Raw genomic sequence first — 24,601 nt, 5'->3', positions numbered from 1 at the left:
GGCTTCTCATTGCAGTGGCTTCTCTCGTTGTGGAGCACGGGCTGTAGGGGCATGGGCTTCCATAGTTGCAGCACATGGGGTCAGTAGTTGTGGCTCACGGGCTGTAGAGCACAGGCTCAGTAGTTGTGGAGCACAGGCTCAGTTGCTTCACGGCATGTGGGATCTTCCCAGACCAGGGCACGAACCCATGTCTCCTGCATCAGCAGGCAGACTCTCAACCACTGCACCACCAGGGAAGCCCTATTGAGTGCCTACTTTTACACCTATACCATACTGGTTTTTTTGTTTGTTTTGTTTTTGGCTGCACTGTGTAGCTTGTGGGATCTCAGTTTCCTGATCAGGGATTGAACCCAGGCTATGGAAGTGAAAGCCTGGAATCCTAACCCCTAGGCCACCAGGGAACTCCCCCTGTACCATACTGTTCTGATTACTATATCTTTGTAATATAGTTTATTTAAAAAATTGTTTCTTTCATGGAAAGGCATTTTATTTATTTATTTATTTATTTATGGCTGGGTCAAGTCTTAGTTGTGGTACACAGGATTTTTCATTGTGGTGCATGGGCTCTTCATTGTGGCATGTGGGCTTCTTTCTATTGTGGGGTGTGGGCTTCTCTCTCGTTGTGGTGCATGGGCTCCAGAGCATATGGGCTCTGTAATTGCAGCACATGGGCTCTCTAGTTGTGGCATGCAGGCTCAGTAGTTGCGGCACACGGGCTTAGTTTCCCCACAGCATGTGGGATCTTAGTTCCCTGACCAGGGATTGAACCCATGTCTCCTGCATTGGAAGGTGGATTCTTAACCACTGAACCACCAGGGAAGTCCTGGCATTTTATATTAAATATAGTAGTGTGTATATGTCAATCCCAAACGCCCAGCTTATCTCTCCCCCCACCCTTCCCTCTTGGTAACCATACATTTGTTCTCTAAGTCTGTGAGTCTGTTTCTGTTCTGTAAATAAGTTCATTTGTATCTTTTTTTTTTTTTAGATTCAACATATAAGTGATATTATATGATACATGTCTTTCTCTGTCTGACTTACTTAACTTAGTATGATAATCTCCAGGTCTATCCATAATGCTGCAAATGGCATTATTTCATTCTTTTTAATGGCTGAGTAATATTCCATCATATATATGTACCACATCTTATTTATCCATTCATCTGTTGATGGAAATTTTTTAGGTTGCTTCCATGTCTTGGCTATTGTAAACAATGCTGCAATGAATACTGGAGTGCCTGTATCCTTTTGAACCATGGTTTTCTCTGGATATATGCCCAAGAGTGGGATTGCAGTGTCATATGGTAGCTCTATTTTTAGTTTCTTTTTTTAAAAATAAAATGTTATTTTTAGTTTCTTAAGAAACCTCCATACTGTTCTCCATAGTGGCTGTACCAATTTGCATTCCCACCAACAGTGTAGGAGGGTTCCCTATTCTCCACACCCTCTCCAGCATTTACTGTTTGCAGATATTTTGATGATGGCCATTCTGACTGGTGTGAGGTGATATCTCATTGTAGCTTTGATTTGCATTTCTCTAATAATTAGCGACGTTGAGCATCTTTTCATGTGCCTCTTGGCCATCTGTATGTCTTGTTTGGAGAAATGTTTCTTAGGGTCTTCTACCCATTTTTTGATTGGGTTGTTTGTTGTTTTTTGATATTAAGCTGTATAAGCTGTTTGTAAATTTTGGAGACTAATTCCTTGTTGGTCGCATTGTTTGCAAATATTTTCTCCCATTCTGTGGGTTTTCTTTTCATTTTGTTTATGGTTTCCTTTGCTGTGCAAAAGCTTTTGAGTTTAATTAAGTCTCATTTGTTAATCTTTGTTTTTATTTCCGTTACTCTGGGAGACAAATCGAAAAACATATTGCTGCAATTTATGTCAAAGAGTGTTCTGCCTATGTTTTCCTCTTATAGTTTTATAGTATCCAGTCTTACATTTAGGTCTTTAATCCATTTTGAGTTTACTTTTGTGTATGGGGTCAAAGAATGTTTTATTTTCATTTTTTTAAAGATACTTTATTTTATTTATATATTTTTATTTTTGTCTGCATTGGGTCTTTGTTGCTGTGCGTGGGCTTTCTCTAGTTGGGGCGAGCGGGGGTTACTCTTTGTTGCAGTGCACAGGCTTCTCATTGCAGTGGCTTCTCTTGTTGTGGAGCATGGACTCTAGGTGCACAGGCTTCAGTAGTTGCAGCACGTGGGCTCAGTAGTTGTGGCACATGGGCTTAGTTGCTCTGCGGCATGTGGAATTCTTCCTGGGCCAGGGCTTGAACCTATGTCCCCTGCATTGGCAGGCAGGTTATTAACCACTGCAGCACCAGGGAATTCTCTAATTTCATTTTTTTACATGTAGCTGTCCCGTTTCCTCAGCTCCATTTATTGAAGGGACTGTCTTTCCTCCATTTTATAGTCTTGCCACCTTTGTCATAGATTAATTGGCCATAAATGTGTGGGTTTATTTCTGGGTTTTCTATCCTGTTCTCCTGATCTATATTTCTGTTTTTGTGCCAGTACCATACTGTTTTGATGACTGTAGCTTTGTAGTGGAGTGTAAAGTCAGGGAGCCTGATTCCTCCAGCTCCATATTTCTTTCTCAAGATTGCTTTGGCTATTTGGGGTCTTTTGTGTCTCCATACAAATTAAAATTTTTTTGTCCTATTTCTGTGAAAAATGTCATTGGTAATTTGATAGGAATTGCACTGAATCTGTAGATTGCTTTGGGTAGTATAGTCATTTTCACAATATTGATTCTTCCAACCCAAGAACATGGCATATCTCTCCATCTGTTTGTGTTATATTTGATTTCTTTCATCAGTATCTTATAGTTTTCTGGTACAGGTCTTTTGCCTCCTTAGGTAGGTATTTCTTTTTTGTTATTTATTTATTTATATATTTTTTGGGGGCTGCATTTGGTCTTCATTGCTGCGCGTGAGCTTTCTCTAGGTGTGGCGAGTGGGGGCTACTCTTCTTTGTGGTGTGCAGACTTCTCATTGCGGTGGCTTCTCTTGTTGTGGAGCATGGACTCTAGGCATGCAGGCTTCAGTAGTTGTGGCACTCAGGCTCGGTAGTTGTGGTGCACAGGCTTAGTTGCTCTGTGGCATGTGGGATCCTCCTGGACCAGGGTTCAAACCCGTGTCCCCTGCATTGGCAGGCAGATTCTTAACCACTGCGCCACCGGGAACTCTCCTTAGGTAGTTTTATTCCTAGGTATTTTATTCTTTTTGATGCAGTGGTAAATAGCATTGTTTCTTTCATTTCTCTTTCTGATCTTTCATTGTTAGTGTATAGAAATGCAACAGATTTCTGTGTATTACATTTTTTTTGTATTAATTCTGTATCCTGCAACTTTACCAAATTCATTGATGAACTCTAGTAGTTTTCTGTCAGCATCTTTAGGATTATCCATGTATAGTTACTATGTCATCTGCAAATAGTGACAGTTTTATTTCTTCTTTTCCAATTGGATTCCTTTTATTTCTTTTTCTTCTCTGCCTTGGCTAGGACTTCCAAAACTATGTTGAATAACAGTGGTGAGAGTGGACATTCTTGTCTTGTTACTGATCTTAGAGGAAATACTTTCAGTTTTTCAAAATTGAGAATCAGGTTTGCTGTGGGTTTGTCATATATGGCCTTTATTATGTTGAGGTAGGTTCCCTCTATGCCCACTTTCTGGAGAGTTTTTATCATAAATGGTGTTGAATTTTGTCAAAAGCCTTTTCTGTATTTATGGAGATGATCATAATTGTTTTTATTCTTCAATTTGTTGGTGTGGTGTATCACACTGATTGATTTGTGGATATTGAAAAATCCTTGCATCCCTGGGATAAATCCCACTTGATCATGGTTTATGATCCTTTTAATGTATTGTTGGATTCAGATTGCTAGTATTTTGTTGAGGATTTTTTGCATCTATGTTCATCAGTGATATTGGCCTGTAATTTTCTTTTTTGTGGTATCTTTGTCTGGTTTTGGTATCAGGGTGATGGTAGCCTCAGAGAATGAGTTTGGGGGTCTTCTTTCCTCTGCAATATTTTGGAATAGTTTCAGAAGGATAGGTGTTAACTCTTCTCTAAATGTTTGATAGAATTCATCTGTAAAGCCATCAGGTCCTGGACTTTTGTTTGTTGGGAGTTTTTTAATCACAGTTTAAATGTCAGTACTTATGACTGGTCTCTTCATATTTTCTATTTCTTCCTGGTTCAGTCTTGGGAGATTGTACCTTTCTAAGAATTTGTCCATTTCTTCCGGGTCGTCCATTTTATTGGCATGTAGTTGCTTGTAGTAGTCTCTTATGATCCTTTGTATTTCCTTGGTGTCTGTTGAAACTTTTTCATTTCTAATTTTATTGATTTGAGCCCTCTCCCCTTTCTTCTTGATGAATCTGGCTAAAGTTTTGTCAATTTTGTTTATGTTTTCAAAGAACCAGCCTTTAGTTTCATTGATCTTTTCTATTGTTGTCTTCATTTCTGTTTTATTTCTGCTTTCATCTTTATGAGTTATTTCCTTCTGCTAACTTTGGATTTTGCTTGTTCTTTCTCTAGTTGCTTTAGGTGTAAGGTTAGGTTGTTTACTTGAGATTTTTCTTATTTCCTCAGTTAAGACTGTATTGCTATAAACTTCCCTCATAGAACTGCTCTTGCTGCATCCCATAGATTTTGGATCACTGTGTTTTATTTTCATTTGTCTCTAAGTATTTTTTGATTTCCTCTTTGACTTCTTCAGTGATCTCTTGGTTATTTAGCAGCATATTGTTTAGCCTCCATGTGTTTGTGGTTTTTTTTCTTATAGTTGACTTATAATCTCATAGCACTGTGGTTGGAAAATATACTTGATTTGATTTCAGTTTTCTTAGATATACTAAGGCTTGCTTTGTGACCTAGCATGTGATCAATCCTGGAGAATGTTCCATGTGCTCTTGAGAAGAATGTGAATTCTGCTGCTTTTGGATAGAATGCTCTATAAATATCAAGTAAGTTCATCTGGTCTAATGTGTCATTTAAGGCCTTTGTTTCCTTGTTGATTTTCTATCTGGATGATCTGTTCATTGATGTAAGTGGGGTGTTAAAGTCCTCTACAATTATTGTGTTACTGTTGATTTCTCCCTTTATGGCTCTTAGTATTTGCCTTATATATTGAGGTGCTCCTATGTTGGGTATATATATATATTTACAATTGTTATATCTTCTTCTTGGATTAATCCCTTGATCATTGTGTATTGTCCTTCTCTGTCTCTTGTAACAGTCTTTATTTTAAAGTCTATCTTGTCTGATATGAGTATTGCTTCTTCAGCTTTCTTTTGATTTCCATTTGCATGGGATACCTTTTTCCATCCCCCTCACTTTCAGTCTGTATGTGTTACTAGACCTGAAGTGGGTATCTTGTAGACCATATATATACATGTCTTGTTTTTGTACCCATTCAGCCAGTCTATGGAGCCCAAGCCCACTGGGACTGTTGGTCGACCTGCACTGCAGAGAGGAAGAACACAAGGCCAGTGACCATCCAGGTCCCCCAGCCCACCCCCTGCGCCAGAGGTGGTGGAGGACCTTGGTGCAGATGAGTACAGTGGCATGTGCGTGCCACCCCCACCCTCTGGTTCCACGTTCTCCCCTGGGAAACAGGTCCATGGAGCTGCCCTCCAACATCCTCCACTTTTCGTCTGCACCTGCCTCTCCCCTTTCCCCAATGTTACCAGCTTTGGTCTTCTTTCTCAGGGTTGATTTGGCCATTTATAACATCTTTTGTGATTCTATGTGAATTTTAGGACTGTGTTTTCTATTTTTGTAAAGAATGCCATTAGAATTTTTATAGGGATTGCATTGAATTTTTACAGGGATTTGCTTTGAATGGTATGGCATTTTAACAATATTCTCTGAATCCCTGAACACAAAATTTCTTTCCATTTGTTTGTGTCTTCTTCAATTGCTTTTTATACCTTGTAATAATTTTTAATGTAGAGATGTTTCACCTCCTTGATTAAATTTATTCTTAAATACTTTATTATATTTGATGCTATTGTTAATGGGATTGCTTTCTTAACTTCTCTTTCTTGTAGTTCATTATTTGTGTATAGAAATGCAACTGATTTTTGCAGATTGAATTTTTTTCCTGCAATTTTATTGAATTCATTTATTAGTTCTAACAGTTTTTGTTGTTACTGTTCTAGCTATATAAGATTATGTCACCTGCAAACAGAGACAATTTTCTTCTTTCTTTACTGTTTAGATAGGCTACATTTCTTTTTTGTATTTAATTTCTCTGGTTAGGACTTCCAGTACCATGTTGAATAGAAGTTGTGAGAGTAGGCACCCTTGTCTTGTCCTGATCTTAGAGGAAAAGCTTTCAGCTTTTCACTGTTGAGTATGATATTAGCTATCATACTCATACTTGTCATATATGTCCTTTATTAAGTGATTTATATTCCTTCTATACCTAATTTGTTGAGAGTTTATCATGAAAGGATGTTGAATTTTTTTTTTTTTTTTTTTTTTTTTTGCGGTATGCGGGCCTCTCACTGCTGTGGCCTCTCCCGTTGCGGAGCACAGGCTCCGGACGCACAGGCCCAGCAGCCACAGCCCATGGGCCCAGCCGCTCCGCGGCACATGGGACCATCCCGGACCGGGGCACGAACCCATGTCCCCTGCATCGGCAGGCGGACTCCCAACCACTGCGCCACCAGGGAAGCCCAAGGATGTTGAATTTTGACCAATGCTGCTTCTGCATCTATTGAGAGGATCATATGATTTTTATCCTTCAATCTGTTAATGTGGTGTATCACAATTATTCATTTGTATATGTTGAATCCCAGGGTTAAATTCCACTTGATCATGGTGTATAATCCTTTTAATATGCTGTTGTATTCAGCCTGCTAATACTTGGCTGAGGATTTTTGCATCTATGTTCATCAGGGATATTGTACTGTTCTTTTCTTGTTGTTTTCTTTTCTGATTTTGATATCAGGGTAATGTTGGCCTTCTACAATAAATTTAGAAGTATTCCTACCTCTTCAATTGTTTTGGAAGAATTTGAGAAGGACTGGCATTAATTCTTTAAATGTTTGGTAGAATTCTCTAATGAAACCTGGGTTTTTCTATTTGGGGAGATTTTAAAATTACTAATTAAATCTTCTTGCTTGTTACTGGTTTGTTCAGATTTTTAATTTGTTCATGATTCAGTCTTGGTTGACTGTATGTTTCTAGGAATTTATTCATTCCCTTTAGGTTATCCAATTTCCTGGATTATAATTGTTCACAGTAGTCTTCTATGATCCTTTGTAGTTCTGTGCTATCAGTTGTAATGTCTCCTCTTTCATGCTGATTTTGTCTTAGTCTACCTAAAGGTTTGTCAGTTTTGTTTATCTTTTCAAAACGCCAGCTTTTATTATTGTTGGCCTTTTCTATTTTTCTTCTTTCCTCTACTTCATTTACTTCTGCTCTGATCTCTGTTATTTCCTTCCTTCTGCTAACTTTGTGCTTAGTTTGTTCTTTTTCTAGTTCTTTAAGAGGTATAGTTAGGTTGCATAGTTGACATATTTTTTCTTCATGTAGGCATTCATCACTCTAAACTTCCTTCTTAGAACTGCTTTGTAGCATCCTGTAAGTCTTGGTATGTTGTGTTTCTATTTTCATTTGTCTGAAGTTACTCCAAATTTTTCTTTTGATTTCTTCTTTGACCCATTGGTTGTTCAGGAGGGTGTTGTTTAATTTCTATATATTTTTTAGTTTTCCAGTTTTCCTACTTTTATTTATTTTTCATTTTATATTATTGTGATTAGAAAAGATATTTGGTATGATTTCAATTTTCTTACATTTGCTAAGACTGTTGTGACCTAACATACGATCTATCCTGGAGAATGTTCTGTGTTCACTTGAGAAGAATGTGTATTCTGCTGCTGTTGGAAGGAATGTTTTATATATGTGTTAGTTCAATTTGGTCTAAACTAGAGTTCAAGTCCAATGTTTTCTTATTGATTTTCTGGCTGGATGATCTATCAATTGTTGAAAGTGGGCTGTTAAAATGCCAGCTATTGTAGTGCTGTTTATTTTCCCGTTTAGATCTGTTAGCATTTGCTTAATATATTTAGGAGGTCTGATGTTGGGTACATATATATTTATAATTGTTATACCCTTTTGATGAATTGACCCCTTTATTATTATATAATGACCTTCTTTGTCTTTTGTTGCAGTTTTTGACTTGAAATCTATTTTGTCTGATATAAGTATAGCTACCCATGATTTCTTGGTTACCATTTGCATGGGATATCTTTTTCCTCCCTTAAAACTTTAAGGCTATTTGTGTTCTTAAAGCTGAAGTATGTATCTGGTAGGCAGCATAATTGGGTCTTTTTTTTTGTCTGTTTGGGTTTTTTACCCATTCAGTCACTCTATGTCTTTGGATTGGATAATTTAATCCATTTACATTTAAAGTAATCATTGATAGGTAAGGACTTACTAATGTCATCTTGTTAATTTTTTTTCTGGCTGTTTTGCAGTTTCTTGTCCCTTTCTTCTCCTCTTGCTGTCTTACTTTGTGATTTTTTTCCATAGTGGTATGCTTTGATACCCTTCTCTATATTTTTGGTATCTACTACAGATTTTTGCTTGCTCTTACCATGAAGCTTATATAAAACATCGTACAGTTACAACAATGTATTTTAAGTTGATAACAACTTAACTTCAATTGTATACAAAAACTACCCTTTATTCCCCCGATTTTATGTTTATGTCACAATTTACATCTTTTTATATTCTGTATCCATTAACAAATTATTGTAGCAATAGTTATTAGAATACTTTTTTTTTTTTTTGGTGGTACGCGGGCCTCTCACTGTTGTGGCCTCTCCTGTTGTGGAGCACAGGCTCCGGACGTGCAGGCTCAGTGGCCATGGCTCACAGGCCCAGCCGCTCCGCGGCATGTGGGATCCTCCTGGACCGGGGCACGAACCTGCGTCCCCTGCATCGGCAGGGGGACTCTCAACCACTGCCCCACCAGGGAAGCCCAGAATACTTTTTAAAAAAAATAATAAATTTATTTATCTATTTATTTTTGGCTGTGTTGGGTCTTTGTTGCTGTGTGCGGGCTTTCTCTAGTTGTGGTGAGCGGGGGCTACTCTTCATTGTGGTGCACGGGCTTCTCATTGTCATGGCTTCTCTTGTTGCTGAACACAGGCTCTAGGAGCACAGGCTTCAGTAGTTGTGGCACGTGGGCTCAGTGGTTGTGGCTTGTAGGCTCTAGAGCTCAGGCTCAGTAGTTGTGGTGCATGGGCTTAGTTGCTCCGCAGCAATGTGGGATCTTCCTGGGTCAGGGCTCGAACCCATGTCCCTTGCATTGGCAGGCAGATTCTTAACCACTGCACCACCAGGGAAGCCATATGAGAATACTTTTGTCTTTAACCTTTACATTAGAGTTAAATGATTTGTACACCACCATAGTCTTGTATTAGAGTTTTCTGTATTTTACTATATTCTTACCTTTACCAGTGTGTTTTATCTTTTCATATTTTTCATGTTATTAGTTAGCATCTCTCATTTCAGTTTTAAGAACTCCTGTCAGCATTTCTTTAAGGCAGATCTAGTGGTAATTAACTCCCACAGGCTTTATTGGTCTGGGAAATTCTTTATCTCTCCTTCATATCTGAATGACAGCTGGCAGTTTTTTTCTTTCAGCATGTTGACTGTATCATCCCATCTCACTCTCTCCTGGACTACAAGGTTTGTGCTGAGAGAGACCTTGTATGTGAGGAGGTTTTTTTTTTTTTTTCCCCTGTTGTTTCTACTATTCTTTTTGATTTTAAACAGTTTTATTACAATGTGTTTGTAGAAAATCTCTTCAGGTTGAATCTCTTAGGGGACATATGACCTTCACAAACTCACTTGTCCATATTTCTCCCTGGATTTAGAAAGTTCTCAGGCATTATTTCTTTAAATAAGCTTTCTGCTCCCTCTCCCTCTCTTTTCCTTCTGGGACTCCAATAGTGCAGAAATTGTTTTTGCTTGATAGTATCCCATAATTCATGTAGTCTTCCTTTGCTCTTTTTCATTCTTTTTTCTTTGTTCTCCTCCGAATAGATAATTTCAAGTGACCTGTCTTCAAGTCGAGATACATTCTTTTGCTTTCTCAAGTCAGCTGTTAATATTCTCTATTACAATTTTCATTCTATTCATTGTTTTCTTCAGTTCCAGAATTTTAGTTCTTCTTCTTTTTTTTTTTATAATTTCTGTGTCTCTGTTAAACTTCTCATTTTGTTTGTGTGTTGTTTTTCTGATTTCATTGAATTATCTTTCTTTGTTTTCATGGAGCTCACTGAGTTTCCTTAAAGCATCTATTTTGAATTCTTTATCATTCAATCCATAGATCTATATTTGTGAGGTAGGTTATTGGGAAATTATTATTTTCCTTCGGTGGTTTCATATTTCCTTGATTTTTCATATGTTCCTTGAAGAGTTGCACTGCTATCTTTGCATTTGAAGAAGCAGTAACCTCTAGTCTTTACTGTCTGGCTTTGGGAGACAATTTCTGTCATCCTGGCTAGGGATTCTGAGAATTTCTCAGACTTTTTCTATGGATATACCCACTCCACACTTCTTGTTCCCTTTTATGGGGGGGGTGATTCTTAAGATTTGTATGCCTTCTTTTAATCCAACAAACTAGACCTTGTGCTGACAGCATCAGCTTTACTTTTCCTAAGGTGGTGGTGAATGTTCAAGTTTGTTTGCTTTCTCACAGTCTTGCAGAGTTGGGCCAGCTTTCTGCGTGTGCTCACAAGCTCTCTGCCAATGCTTGTACTTGCCACCTGAGGGGCACACACAGGGAGCTGGTTACAAGGCAGAAGGTTATGTGGGTGAGGTGTGGGGAGTGTTGGGAATGCCTGTGGGCCAGCTGGGGGGATCTGCCGGCAAGGCCCCTCCAGAAGTTTGTGGGTGGTCCCTCTAATGGAGTCTGCAAAGCAGTTAGTAGGATTTGTATCTCTTTGATGCATTCCAAGCCCTGCCTGCTATGCTGCCAGCCTCTCTCCATTCTCAGCTGTGCAACCTACCTCAGTATTCTGGAAGGGGTGAGAAAGAAGTGGGCCTCTTTGGCAGTGTCCTGCACAGCTGGGGAAACTGGGCACTCACTCAGACACTCACTTGCTGCTGTGGAAGAAATTCCAGGCCTAGGGGGTCTCTTTTGCCACTGAGCTGTGTGCCTTGTGGGAGGGAAGACACAAATGAAGTAAAACTGCTTTTCTTGCCCTCTGTAATGTGTCCAATCTTGGATTTACTTTTTGCTCCAAGTATGTGCTAGAACTTCTCCACTGGACTCCTGGAATTCCACAAAGATACTCTCATTTGTGGGTGTTGTCAAAACCAGTGTTCTTTGAAGGAAAGATGGTAGAAAACTCCTATTTCACCATTTTGTTGCTGTCACTCCTGTGGTTTATTCCTCTGAATGGTTTTGTATGTTGAACATCCCAGAATTCTGAGAATAAATCTCACTTGGTCGTGATGTATAAACCTTTCAATATGTTGCTAAATTTGGTTTGCTAGTATTTTGTGAAGGATATTTGGATCTTAATATATCAATGGAAGGAAGGAATGCAACGTATGGCAGTTAAGACAGAAGAACAAAAATTTAAGTTAGAAAGTTGAAAGAACAGTTTTACAATATTATTTCATATTTCGACAATTATCAATGAAAGAGACAATGAACTTGACATTGCACACCTGTGAAAATTATAATTAAATATTTTACAAATGTGATAGAACAGTTTGAATTGCACTTTCCCTCAAAAGAAGATCCTCGTATAGGCAAATCATGGATCTGGAATCAATTTCTTTCATTGAAAGACATTTTAGGGGACTTCCCTGGTGGTCCAGTGGTTAAGAATCTGCCTTCCAATGCAGGGAACGCAGGTTCCATCCCTGATGGGGGAACTAGGATCCCACATGCTGCGAGGTAACTAAGCCTGCACGCCATAACTAGAGAGCCTGCATGCTGCAACTACAGAGCCCACATGCTCTGGAGCCTGTGTGTCACAACTACAGAGCCCACCCACCGCAACTACCGAGGCCGCGCACTCTGGAGCCTGCATGCCACGACTAGAGAGAAGCCTGGGTGCCGCAGCTAAGACCTGATGCAGACAAAAATTAATTAATTAATTAATTAATTAAAAAAGAAAGACATTTTAAATTCTAACCATTACTATATGGGATAAATTGTCAGACCTACCTACTTATAAGGATTGAATATGAATTTTGAAAATATATCATCAGTTCCTTTGGATAAAGGTTACGAATGAACCACAAATTTACTGAAATTGCTTTAAAATCTACTCTTCCATCACCATTAACATACCTCCATAAGATAGTTTTCCTGCCTTGAGAACTTAGAGATGGTTTAGACATAAATTTTTCCCTGCAAGTGGTGCTTTTATCAATCCAACCTGATTTAGATAAATGACTAAACAAGAAACAATCTTATTTGTCACACTGAAAGCTTTAAATATTTATATACATTGTTTTCATTCAAAGTGTGCTTACAGGCTTTAATATGTAGAACAGAAATTTCACTAATACCTTTGCTTTCCTTAAAATTGTAGAACAGATACCAGTGCAGCAAACATTGTCTGTAATAAATGCTAATGGGCAAATTCTGTCAGAATAAAGTGTAATTTCTTAAATTATTTCCTTTGTTATCTTTGTTCCAATTGTGTTTTTTAATATATAAATTTATTTATCTTTGGCTGCGTTGGGTCTTCGTTGCTGTGCGCGGGCTTCTCATTGCGGTGGCTTCCCTTGTTGCGGAGCACGGATTCTAGGTGCACGGGCTTCAGTAGCTGTGGCTCGCGGGCTTCAGTAGCTGTGGTTCAAGGACTCTAGAGCGCAGGCTCAGTAGTTGTGGCGCAGGGGCTTAGTTGCTCCGTGGCATGTGGGATCTTCCTGGACCAGGGATCGAACCTGTGTCTCCTGCATTGGCAGGCGGATTCTTTTTTTTTTTTTTTTCGGTACGCGGGCCTCTCACCGCTGTGGCCTCTCCCGTTGTGGATCACAGGCTCCGGACGCGCAGGCTCAGCGGCCATGGCTCAAGGGCCCAGCCGCTCCGCGGCATGTGGGATCCTCCCGGACCGGGGCACGAACCCGTGTTCCCCGCATCGGCAGGCGGACTCTCAACCACTGCGCCACCAGGGAAGCCCCAGGCAGGCGGATTCTTAACCACTGCGCCCAGGGAAGTCCCGGAGTAATATATTTTATCTTAAAAGTAAATGATGAATTTAAAAAAACCCTAGTCTTTCATCATGGACAGTAAGTAGCACTGGTCTAAACAGCTAGTCTGTGCTCCTTGAGGGCAGGCATTGCATTCTATTCTAATTTGCCTGATAGTGGGCCTTAGGCTACTATTTATTAAATAAATGAATTTTCAATCTCCAACGTTGGGTCCAGGGCGTTAATATTTAAAATCCCTACTACAATTCCTCAATGACTAGACTCGCTAACATTTACTGAAGTTTATCAAACGGCAGGATCTGTGCCAAGCGCTTTACCTCCCACCGCCTTTTTCACTCACGTTCTCCTTCCTCCGGGGGAGGGGGCGGGCTCAGCACCACGACCCGCCCTGTCTGTGCATTCGTTGGTCGAGCCTGACGCTCGTTACTGCCGAGTCCCGGCCAAACCACGCCTCCACGCCGTTCGTCTGGCCCAGAGAGGGCGTGTCCATCGTCCCGCCGGACGATCCAGTCGGTCTCCTCTCGTGAGAATCGGTACGCCCTAGAGGACCGGAGCAGCGTGGGGGGGGGGGGGGGGCGTGTTCCGCGGTCCCTCGGAGCCCGCGCACGCCGCGCCCCGCCCCCTCAGCACGCAGGCTCCGCGCGAGCTCGCGCACGCGCGCGCGCGCGCTCTTCAGAGCCTCACTCTGGCCAGCAGGGACCGACGGGCGGAGGCTGGGCTGCTGAAGTACGAGGGGCGGAGCCGGGGCCGCCGCCGCCGCCGCCACCGCCGCCGCCGCCGCCGCCGCCGCCGCCGCCGCCGCCGCCGCCGCCGCGGCGCATGTCTGCAACTCGAGCCAAGAAAGTGAAGATGGCCACCAAATCATGCCCCGAGTGCGACCAACAGGTGGGCGCCTTGGGCCGGGCACCGGGCACACGGGCCGGTGGGGCGGGTGCGCGCGGGCGGGCGAATGTGACAGAAAGGCCTGCAGTGTAATGATGTTTTCCTCTTAGACTTAAGTAAATTGGTGATCTTTATGCTTTTTAATAATTTTCATAACCCCAATAGTCATTAATTTGGTCTAATTTTTAGTAGAACACTTTTAAATACTGTCTCCGTTAAAGTCCTGTTTTTCTAGGTGCTCTCCTCTTCATATGCTGTATATTCTTACTTTTTAAAAGATGAATTTACCTTTCTTACTTTATGTGGTTTCTTGAACTTTTAATATCTGCTTTCTAAACTAAATTCACTAGGTCATGCAATGGCTTTATGACCACTAGTGGCCTGGGGTTCAGATAGACATTCAAACTTAAAAGGGTTCAGCTATGGGGACTTCCCTGTTGGTCCAGTGGTAAAGAATCCGCCTTCCCATGCAGGGGACGAGGGTTCGATCCCTGGTCGGGGAACTAAGATCCCTCATGCCGCGGGGCAACTAAGCCTGCATGCCACAACTGTTGAGCTCTGGCGCCTCAACGAGAGAGCCCGCATGTCACAATTAGAGAGAAGCCCGCGTGCCGCAACTAGAGAGAAACACGAGGAGACTGCGCGCCATAATGGAAAGATCCTGCATGCCTCAACAAAGATCCCATGTGCTGCAACTAAGACCCAACGCAGCCAAAAAAAAAAGAAAAAAAAGGAAAATAAATAAAATAAATATTTTTTAAAAAATGGGAACTCAGCTATGACAGTAAACAATGCATGTGATCAGCACAGCATCAGAACAGCATCAAATGACAGCCCAGGTGTAAAGAAAAAAAACTATGCATGTGGTTGCAAGAGCCACCATGGCTTAGAAATTTCATGTTTCTTAGCCCATGAGCTACGCTTCCAAGGTTTTGCAGAGAATGGCAGGATTATACTGTACTTAGGGAGCCCAAAGCTGTGGCTTCTCACCAGGTGCCTTCCAGTCCAGATGCCAACAAAGGGTCATTTTTACCCTAGGCAATATTGCCTAGTAATGTAATAGAGCCGGCAGTGCAGAGCTCTTAGCACTCCGCCCTTGCTACCCGCTGTTACTCCCCCCACCCCGTTACCTGGCAACGTTACCGGGAGACCATTAATGCTGTATGGTTAGAGCAGCGTTAGAGGTCCTGCTCAGCCATTGGTCGGTGCTACAGTGGGCCCCACTCAGCCATTGGTCTGCGTCGCAGTGGGCCCCTCCCCCAAACGAGCAACTGTCAATGAGCTCCTTGTTGGCCCATTCAGCCAACAGTCAGCAGTGCCGTGGTCGTCAGGCAGAGAGTGAGGTAAGAGGCAGATCCCAGCCTCTCACCAGGCCCCCCAGCTCACCCAGCCTCGAGCCAGTGACTGAGTTGGGGGGCCCAGAAAACAGGCTGGGGGCTGTGTCCTGCAGGGCTCCAGAGCCCTTGCCAAGACCGCCCACTGGCCGGGCGCAGGCCTTGAGGGGGCGGTGAACCTCTCCCCCATACCTGCCTCTGCGACCTAATGGCAGCAGTCTGCATGTGACGCAGTTTTCGGGACCTGGCCCCCGCTGTTTGGGTGGCTTGAGGAGCCTGAGGGCCATTTGGGTCCTGAGCGCCTGGCTCCTTAAGCGATGACAGCTGGGCAGAGTCTGGGGATCAGGTCCTGAGGGAGCCATCAACTGAGATCTGCCTTTTCAGCCAGGCCTGGGCACTGGTGGGAAGACCCACACTGGGTGCTGGACGAATGCTCTGGGGCAGGGTAACCGGTGCCCCTGGAGACACCCCCTTTTCTTAGCTAGGCCTGGACCTCGGAGGGTGAGAGTCGTGCCTTGGGACCTTCCCTTTTCTTGTCAGAATAGAGAGTAACATTTGTTTGGTAGAGATTTACAGGAACATCGTTTCCTGACCATGACCTGACCTCAGACAAAGGATCTGACACCAAGAAGTTTGCAACAACTAACAGTACCCCTCCCTCACCTTTCCTGTAAGAGGGCTTTGCTGAAAGCTTTCAGGGAGTTTGGGGTTTTTAAGGCATGAGCCACCCATCTCCTTGCATGGCCCTGCAATAAACCTTTCTCTGTTCCAAACTCCAATGTTTCGGTAGTTTGGCCTCTGTGCGTCGGGCACGTGGACTTGCGTTTTGGTAACAGTAACACTGCTGCCATTCCATCTTTATCAAGTTGACAGGGTCAGAGTGATAGAAGATTGACCAAAGGTATTTTTTCTCATGATGGAGTTTTGTTAACCCTTTATTAATGTGTCATACATAATCCAATGAAAAAAATTTTTTTACTGACTCCTATATGTATAATATTTGATTATTCTTAACCAGAAAAAGGAGTTCATTTAAAGCTCCCTCAATTAAAACCATTTGTAAGACATCTTTTATGTCAAAATGCAGACCTTAATGTGTATTTCTTTTCAAAATAATTACCTTTCCTTTTACTTGCCCTCTCTCAGCAAGAGAAATTTACTGTCTCTACTTTCTCTCAGCATTGTTTTCAGTGTACAGGTTTTGTACATATTTTGTTAAATTTATCTCTATGAATTTAATATTTTGGATGCTACTGTAATTGGAGTTGTTTTAAAATTTTCATTTTATCAGTGTTCATTAATTATATATAGGAATACAATTTTTTTTTATTGTGGTAAAAACATAAAATTCACCATGTAAACCATTTTAAGATATATATATATACACTTAAGTGGGATTAATACATTCACAATGTGGTACAGCCATCACCACTATCTAGTTCCAGAACATTTTCATCATTCCAAAAAGAGAACCTGTCTTCATTAAGCAGTCACTCCCTGATTCACCCTCCCTCTAGCCCCTAGTAACTACTAATTTGCTTTCTGTTTCAATGGACTAGTCATGCAATATGTGTCCTTTGATATCTGACTTCTTTTGTTTAGCTTATCCATGTTGTATCATATATCAGTACTTCGTTCCTTTTTATGCCCAGATGACATTCCATTGTGTGGATGTATCACATTTTGTTAGTCCATTCCTTAGTTGATGGACATTTTGGTGTTTTCCACCTTCTGGTTATTGTGAATAGTACTGCTATGAATATTCATGTACAAGTTTTTCTTTTGTGTGTGTGTGTTTAATATATTCTATTTACTACTCAATTTTTGTTTATTGGCCATACCGCGTGGCTCGCGGGATCTCAGTTCCCCAACCAGGGATTGAACCCAGGCCATGGCAGTGAAAGTGCTGACTCCTAACCAGTAGACCACCAGGGAACTCCCACAAGTTTTTGTTTTAATATCCGTCTTCATTTATTATATTCCCATGAGTGGAGCTGCATGGTCATACTGTAATTCTGTGTTTAACTTATTGAGGAATTGTCAAACTGTTGTCCACAGGAGTTGTTGCATTTTACATTCCCACCAACATTGTATGAAGGTTCTAATTTTCCCATATCCTCACCCACACTTGTTATTTTTTGTTTTTAAAAGAATTAGTATAGTTTGACACCAAAAAAAAAAAGAAAAGAAAATTCTCATGTTTGAAAAGCTTTAAGCTGCATTGTTGGCTCTTTATAACCATGACCAAGCCTGTCAGTTTCTCAGTGGAGAGCATGCTGGGAGGATGGAGGAGAAAAATGGACACGATGATATCTTCCTAGTTCCGGAGGGTCCTCTGGAATGTAATTTCCTAGAGCTTGTTATTAATTAATTCAACAAATATTTATTAAGCACATGCTGTGTCAGAGACTGTTCTAGTTCAGGAAGTAAAATAGTGAATAAAAGAGACAAATAGCCCTTCCTCCTGTTGGGGGGGGGGATTAGAATAGTCATCCTAGAGCATGTGAAGTGGGATATCATTGTGGTTTTGATTTGCACTTCCCTAATAATTAAAGGCATTAAACATCTTTTCATGTGCTTCTTTGTCATTTATATATATTCCTTGGAGAAATATCTATTCAGGTTCGTTGCCCTTTTAAAAAAAAATATTTTATTTATTTATTGTCTGCATTGGATCTTCGTTGCTGCACGTGGGCTCTTCGTTATGGTACAGTCTTCTCTCTAATTGTGGCCCGCGGGCTCCAGAGCACGTGGGCTCTGTAGTTGTGCTGGTGGGCTTAGTTGCCCCGAAGCATGTGGGATCTTAGTTCCCTGACCAACCATCAAACCTGCGTCCCCTGCACCGGAAGGCGGATTCTTAACCACTGGACCATCAAGGAAGTCCCTCGTTGCCTATTTTTGAGTTGTTAATTGCGTTGTTTTTATTGTTTGAGTTCTAAGAGGTTTTGTATATCCTGGGTACTAAACCCTTATCAGATATATGATTTGCAAATATTTGCAAAAACCCATTGATAGTGCCCTTTGTTGCACAAAAGTTTTTCATTTTGATGTAGTCCAGTATGTCTATTTTTTTCTTTTGTTGCTTGTGTTTTTGGTGTCATAACTAAGAAACTATTGCCAGACCCAAGGTTATAATGATTTACCCATTTTCTCATCTAAGAGTTGTATACTTTTAGTTGTTATATATATTCCTTGATTCATTTTGAGTTAATTTTTGTATATGATGTGAGGTAAGGGTTCAGCTTCATTCTTTTGTATGTGGATATCCCACTGTTGCAGCTCCTTTAGTTGAAGAGACTATTTTTCCTCGAGTGGTCTTGGCACCATTGTTGAATGTCAGTTGACAATAGATTGATGGGTGTATTTCTGGACTCTCAATTCTGCTCCATTGATCTATATGTCTGTTATGCCAACTAAACAAAACACTGTTTTGTTTAGTTTTTCTTTTCTCATGGATACACAGGCTTCTTTTAAAGACTTTTAAAAAAAAGCTGAAGTATAGCTGATTTACAATGTTGTGTTAGTTTCAGGGGTACAGCAAAGTGATTCATATACGTATATATATCCTTTTTCAGATTTTTTCCATTATATGTTATTAAAAGATATTGAATATAGTTCCCTGTGTTATACAGTAGGTCCTTGTTGTTTATCTGTTTTATATATGGTAATGTGTATCTGTTAATTCCAAACTCCTAATTTATCCCCCCTTCCCCTTTTGGTAACCATAAGTTTGTTTTCTATGTCTGTGAGTTTGTTTCTGTTTTGTAAATAAGTTCATTTTGTATCATTTTTAAAGATTCCATATATAAGTGATATCATATAGTATTTGTCTTTCTCTGTCTGACTGACTTCACTTAGTATGATAATCTCTAGGTCCATCCATGTTGCTGCAAATGGCATTATTTCATTCCTTTTTAGAATGAGTAATATTCCAGGGTGTGTGTGTATGTATATGTGTGTGTGTATATATATCACATCCTTTTTATCCATTCATCTGTTGATGGATACTTAGGTTGCTTCCATGTCTTGGCTATTGTAAATAGTGCTGCTATAAACATAGGAGTGCATGTATCTTTTCAAATAATAGTTTTGTCTAGGTATATGCCTGTAAGTGGGATTGCTGGATCATATCGTAACTCTATTTTAGTTTTTGAGGAACCTCCACACTATTTTCCATAGTGGCTGCACCAATTTGCATTCCCATCAACAGTGTAAGAGGGGTCTCTTTTCTCCACACCCTCTCCAGCATTTATTTTTATTTATTTATTTATTTTTAAATAAATTTATTTTTATATATTTATTTATTTATGGCTGCGTTGGGTCTTCATTGCTACGCGCGGGCTTTCTCTAGTTGCAGCGAGCAGGGGCTACTCCTTGTTGCAGTGTGCGGGCTTCTCATTGTGGTGGCTTCTTTTGTTGTGGAGCACAGGCTCTAGGTGTATGGGCTTCAGTAGTTCTGGTGCGTGGGCTTCAGTAGTTGTGGCTTGCGGGCTCTAGAGCACAGGCTCAGTAGCTGTGGCGCATGGGCTTAGTCGCTCTGTGGTATGTGGGATTTTCCTCGACCAGGGCCCGAACCCACATCCCCTGCATTGGCAGGAGGATTCTTAACCTCTGCACCACCAGGGAAGCCCTCCAGCATTTATTATTTCTAGACTTTTTAATGATGGCTATACTGACCAGTGTGAGGTGATATCTCGTACTTTTGATTTGCATTTCTCTAATAATTAGTGATGCTGAGCATCTTTTCAGGTGCCTATTGGCCATCTGTATATCTTCTTTGGAGAAGTGTCTAGTTAGGTCTTCTGCCCATTTATTGATTGGGTTGTTTGGTTTTTTTTGATATGGAGCTGTAGGAGCTGTTTATATATTTTGGAAATTAAGCCCTTATCAGTCACATCATTTGCAAATATTTTCTCCCATTCTATAGGTCATCTTTTCATTTTGTTTACGGTTTTCTGTGCAAAAGCTTATAAGTTTGATTAGGTCCCATTTGTTTATTTTGCTTTTATTTCTATTGCCTTGGGAGACTGATCTAAGAAAGTGTTGCTATGATTTATGTCAGAGAATGTTTTGCCTATGTTCTCTTCTAGGAGTTTTATGGTGTCATGTCTTATATGTAAGTCTTTAAGCCATTTTGAGTTTATTTTTGTGTTTGGTGCGAGGGAGTGTTCTAACTTCATTGATTTACATGCAGCTGTCCAGCTTTCCCAACACTACTTGCAGAAGAGACTGTCTTTTCTACATTGTATATTCTTGTCTTCTTTGTCCAAGATTAATTTTAAAGACTTTTAAACAATTGAGGTGTAATTAAATGAGTGGTTACCAGTGGGGAGAAAGAAGGGGGGGATGGGTGATATAGGGGTAGGGGATTAAGAAGTACAAACTATCATGTATAAATAAGCTACAAGGATATATTGTACAACACAGGGAATATAGCCAATATTTTATAATAACTATAAATGGAGTATAACCTTTAAAAATTTTGTATCACTGTATTATACACCTGTAGCATATAATATTGCACATCAACTATACATCAATTTTTAAAATTAAGGTATAATTATATATTATATGCATAATTATATATTAAATACATTATTATAAATTTAATATATGACTAAGGAGAAAATATTTGCAAATAATGTGACCGACAAGGGCTCAATTTCCAAAATATACAAATAGCTCATACAACTCAATAACAGCAACAACAAAAAACACAGTTGAAAAATGGGTAGGAGACCTAAATAGACATTTCTCCAAAGAAGACATACAGATGGCCAATAGGCACATGAAAAGATGCTCATCATTGCTAATTATTAGAGAAATGCAAATCAAAACTATAATGAAGTGTACCACCTCACACTGGTCCGAATGGCCATCATTAAAAAGTCTACCTGGGGTGTGCTCAGAGCACAGGGCCTGAAGAAATGGCTTCTCTGTTTACAACAAACCCAAGAGGAATCTGGGTTAATTGTGACAAGAGGCACAAAACTTGTGGCCTTCCTGTGAACAAATACCCAACACGTGTCCCCCTGCACCTCCATGTGGCTGCTGGGCAGGGCTCGATACTGGAAGGAAAGCTACAGTATTTAGTGGGGGAGTTTGCCACCTAGAGCCTATCTGGTCCACACATGGGTGGGCCATGAGTGGTCTTATAGACATAAAGGCTTTGAACCTCTCTTTTCAAGGAAAGAAAAGAAAAAGAAAAATAGATTCTGTATGCCATTCTGGAAAAGGCAAAACTATGGAAACAATAAAAAGATCAGTGGTTGCCAGGAGTTTGCGGGGAGAGGGAGATGAATACACAGAGTACAGAAGTTTTTACGAGCAGTGAAAATGCTTTGAATGACATTATAATGCTGGCTATATGTCATCATACTTTTGTCCAAACCCATAGAATGTGCAACACTATTCACTTCATAAAGTGAACCCTAAGGTGAACTGTGGACTTTGGTGATTATCTGTCAATGCAGTTCATCCTTGGTGTTATAAAAAAAAAGGGTGCCACTCTGTTGATAATGGCTATGCGTGTGAGGGGAGAGGATATTTGGGGGAATTTCTGTACCTTCCTGTCAATTTTGTTGTAAACCTAAAACTGCTTAAGAAAAAAAGTCTCAAAAGAATTAACACTCAGGGTAGAAGTTTTTGGCAAAACTTTTGTTTCACTTTTATATATGTATACATATTATATGGTGTGTGTTTGTTGGATTGTGATGTAAAATTTTTTTTTAGATCAAAAAAGTTTGCAGGCCACCATAGTTAAGTTATACTGGCAAATAAAAGCACAAATTAACCTCAAAAAAATAATACAAATAATAAATGCTGGAGAGGGTGTGAAGAAAAGGAAACCCTCTTAAACTGTTGCTGGGAATGTAAATTGGTGCAGCCACTACGGAAAACAGTGTGGAGGTTCCTCAAAAACTAAAAATAGAGTTATCATATGATCCAGCAAGCCCATTTCTGGGCATATACCTAGACAAAACTATAAGTTGAAAAGATACATGCACCCCTACGTTTATAGCAGCACTATTTACAATAGCCAAGACATGGAAGCAACCCAAGTATCCATCGACAGATGAATGGCTAAAGAAGATGTGGTATATATATATACCATGGAATATTACTCATTCTAAAAAAGAATAAAATAATGCCATCTGCAGCAACATGGATGGACCCAGAGATTATCTTACTAAGTGAAGTAAGTCAGAAGAGAAATACAAATACCATATGACATCACTTATATGTGGAATCTAAAATACAACACAAATATACATATCTACGAAAGAAAAACAGACTTACAGACATAGAGAACAAACTTTTAGTTGCCAAGGGGTAGGGGGGCTGGGGGAGGGAAGGATTGGGAGTTTGGGATTAGCAGATGCAAACTGGTATGTATACAATGGATAAACAACAAGGTCCTTCTGTAGCACAGGGAACTATATTCAATATCCTGTGATAAACCATAATGGAAGAGAATATGAGAAAGAATATATATATGTATAACTGAATCACTTTTCTATACTGCACAAATTAACATAACATTGTAAATCAACTATACTTCAATAAAATATTTTAAAAATTAAGGTATAATTGATATAATGTTATATTAGTTTTATGTATTAGTTATAGCATTATATTAGTTTCAGGTGTACAATATAATGAATTGATGTTTGTATATATTGTGAAATGATCACACAATAAGTCTTTGTTTATTTATTTACAGCAGTTTTAGGTTCACAACAAAATTGAGAAGAGGGTACAGAGATTTCCCATATACCCTCTGCCCCCACACATGCATAGCCTCCCCCATATCAACATCCTCCACCAGACTGGTTAATTTGTTAAAATTGATAGCCCTACATTGACACATCATTGTCATCTGAAGTCCATAGTTTACATTATGCTTCACTCTTGGTGTTGTACATTCCATGTGTGGACAAAACACATATCCACCATTACAGTATCACTGAGTATTTTCACTGCCCTAAAAATCCTCTGTGCTTTGCCTGTTCATCCCTCCCTCCCCCTCCCCCCTGGGAACCACTGATCTTTTTACCATTTCCATAGTTTTGCCTTTTCCAGAATGTCGTATAGTTGGAATCATGCAGTGTGTGACCTTTTCAGATTGGCTTCTTTCACTTAGTAATACACATTTAAGCTTCCTCCATGTCTTTTCAGGGCTGGATAGCCTTTTTTTTTTTTTTTTTTTTTTAAAAAAAACACTGAATAATATTCCATTTTCTGGAAGTTCCACAGTTTATTTATCCATTTACCTACAGAGGGACATCTTGATTTCTTCCAAGTTTTGGCAATTATGAATTAAGCTGTTGTAAACATTGTGTGCAGGTTTTTGTGTGGATATAAGTTTTCAACTCTTTCAGGTAAATATCAAGGAGCAAGATTGCTGGATTGTAAGATAACAGTATGTTTAGTTATATAAGAAACTGCCAAACTGTCTTCCAAAGTGTCTGTGGCATTTTGCATTCCCACCAGCAATGAGAGTTCCTGTTGCTTCACATCCTTGTCAGACTTTGGTGTTGTCAGTGTTCCAGATTTTGGCCATTCTAATAAGTGTGTACTGGAATCTCATTGTTTTAGTTAGCATTTCCCTGACATATGATGTGGAGCATCTTTTCATATGCTTAAATGCTCTTGGTGACATGTCTTTTAAGGTCTTTGGCCCTTTAAAAAAAAATTGTGTTATTTTTCTTATTGTTGAGTTGTAAGAGTTTTTTGTATATTTTGGACAGCAGTCCTTTGTCAGATATGTCTCTTGCAAATCTTTTCTCCCAGTCTGGCTTGGTCTTTTCATTTTCTTGAAAGTATATTTTGTAGAGCAGAAAATTTTAATTTTAATGAAACCCAGCTTATCAGTTCTTTCTTTCATGATCGTGCCTTTGGTATCATATGTAAAAAGTAATCACCAAACCCAAAGTCATCTAGATTTTCTCTTATGTTATCTTTTAGTTTATAGTTTTGTGTTTTACATTTAGGTCTGTGATCCATTTTGAGTTAATTTTTGTGAAGGATGTAAGATCTGTGTCTAGATTCCATTTGTTGTTGTTGTTTTCATGTGGGTGTCTAGTTGTTCTAACACCATTTGTTGAAAAGACCATCTTTGATCCATTGTATTGCCTTTGCTCCTTTGTCAAAGTTCAGTTGACTGATTTATGTGTGT

The 24,601-nt window shown here is 39.9% G+C and overlaps 1 non-coding gene across 1 annotated transcript; it reads left to right on the top strand.

The window, feature by feature from the left end:
- Positions 1 to 21,319: 21,319 nt before the first annotated feature.
- Positions 21,320 to 21,449, top strand: LOC137215782 (small nucleolar RNA SNORA11). The gene has a single exon (XR_010939417.1). It is a non-coding gene; the product is annotated as a small nucleolar RNA SNORA11 (small nucleolar RNA).
- The last annotated feature ends 3,152 nt before the right edge of the window (positions 21,450 to 24,601 follow it).

Source organism: Pseudorca crassidens, chromosome 20 (genome assembly GCF_039906515.1).
Source record: "Pseudorca crassidens isolate mPseCra1 chromosome 20, mPseCra1.hap1, whole genome shotgun sequence".
Classification (NCBI taxonomy): domain Eukaryota; kingdom Metazoa; phylum Chordata; class Mammalia; order Artiodactyla; family Delphinidae; genus Pseudorca; species Pseudorca crassidens.
This window is presented reverse-complemented; position numbering and strand designations above follow the sequence as displayed.